Here is a 1981-nt window from a genome sequence, read left to right as displayed (position 1 = left end):
GTAGCCGGTCTGCCGAGCTGAGCAGCTGTCCTCGTGGGAGTGTCTGCACTGTGTGACAGTCTGAGCCTCATCTTGTACATTGTCACCATCCCCACCGCCAGCCGCCATCATGTTGACCCTGATCATGGTGACGCCTTATGTGTCAGAGTTGGACTGGGCTCCGTGGGTGTTTTTCAAGTTGCTGTTGTCAATTTGACCCCCATACATAGCTGTTAAAAGAGTGTGACGCTCAGGGCAGACCTTTTTCTAGTTAAGCTAAACTGCTTTTCTGTTTTAAGAAAACTTCAGAGGATATTTTTGGCTTAAGGTTTAAAGATTATCTTAAGGCGGTAGTGTCAGGGGTTCATCTGTCCTCCACAGCTCTAGAATGTCTAGTGTCCATGAGAATTAGAAATTCTGTTCTGCATTTTCCCCCTTTTGATAAGGATTCTACTGTGGAATCTTTGAGCAAAATGTTCAGTATTGGTAGCTGGGCCCCATCCAGTTCTTCTGGTTCTGCCAAGGAGGCAGTTGTTCCTGGACGCAGTTAGCCACACGTTCACTTCCTCCTCCTCTTCCTGACTCTTCTTCTTCCTCCGTTGCTCCAGGGGGATGGAGACCAGTTGTTGTGCCTTGGATGGCTGCATGCAAGCTTTTAATTTTTTAATTTAATTTTTTTAAATTTTTGCAGTATTCCCTCCCCTCCTATTGCTGGTAACCAACAAAGAAAGTTTCCTTCCATATATAAGCCTTCCCATGACTTTCTACAATAATGAACTAATACAATGTTTGTCCTTCTGTGATTGACTGATTTCATTCAGGATAATGTCCTCTGAGTTCGTCCATGTTATGCAGTGTTTTGCAGATTCTGCATTACATTGGGAGTGGGGACTTTTGTCTTGTCCCCAGTTTGAAGGGGAAGGCCTTCACTCTTTCTCCATAAGTATGATGTTGGCTGTTGGCTTCACAGATTTGCACTGAATCAGATTGGGAAGTTTCCTTTCTATTCTGTTTCTCTTTAGGGTTTTCATGAAGAAAAGGGGTTGGATTTTATCAAATGCATTTTCTGCATCCACAGAGATGTTCATGCGGTTCTTGTCCTGTGTTCTACATGTGTGCATTACATTGATGGATTTTGTAATGTTGAACCATCCCTGCACTCTTGGAATAACTTTTACTAGGTCTTGGTGTATGACTCTTTTAATATGCTGTTGGATTCTGTTCGCTAATCTTTTTTTGAGGATTTTCTGCATCTATATTCATAAGAGATATTGGCTTGTCGTTTTCTGTGGTGTCTTTGTCTGGTTTGGGGATCAGGGTTACGTTTGCTTCATAAATGAATTATGGAGTATTCCTTCTTCTCTATTTTTTGGAAGAGGTTAAATAGTATTGGTGTCAGTTCCCTAAATTTCCATCTGGTCCAGGATTTTATTTTGTTGGAAGGTTTCATTGATTCGATCTCTTCTTGTTACGGGTCTGTTAGGGTTTCTGTTTCCTCTTGAGTCAGTCTGTGTAGCTCGTGCGCTTCTAAGAATGTGCATCTATTTGGTTTAGGTTTGTGTTCATAATATTCTGTCCTCTTTCTCTGTATTTCTGTTGGGTCAGTTGTAATGTCACCACTTTCATTTTTCAATTTTGCTTATTTACATCTTTTCTCTTCGTTTCTTTGTCAGCCTAGCTAAAGGTCTGTCAATTTCATTAATGTTTTCAAAGAACCAATATCTGGTTTTACTGATTCTTATTTTTCTGTTGTTGTTTTCCATTTTATTTATTTCTGCTCTTGTTTTTGCTGTTTCTGTTCTCCTGATAGGTGGTGTAGTGCCTAAGGCATTGACTGCTAACCAGAAGGCTGGCGGTTCAAACCCACCAGCCACTCCTCAGAAAGAAGGTTGGGCAATCTACTTCCGTAATGATACTGCCTCGGAAACCCAAGGAGGGGTCACTATGAGTCGGATCTATGGCAGAGAGTTTTTTTTTTTTTTAGGTTTAGGCTTATTTTGCT

This window comes from Orycteropus afer, unplaced genomic scaffold (assembly GCF_000298275.1).
Source record: "Orycteropus afer afer isolate SDZICR_OR568_19922 unplaced genomic scaffold, OryAfe1.0 scaffold00018, whole genome shotgun sequence".
Classification (NCBI taxonomy): domain Eukaryota; kingdom Metazoa; phylum Chordata; class Mammalia; order Tubulidentata; family Orycteropodidae; genus Orycteropus; species Orycteropus afer.
The sequence above is the reverse complement of the archived record's forward strand: the minus strand, read 5'-3'. Positions refer to the sequence as shown.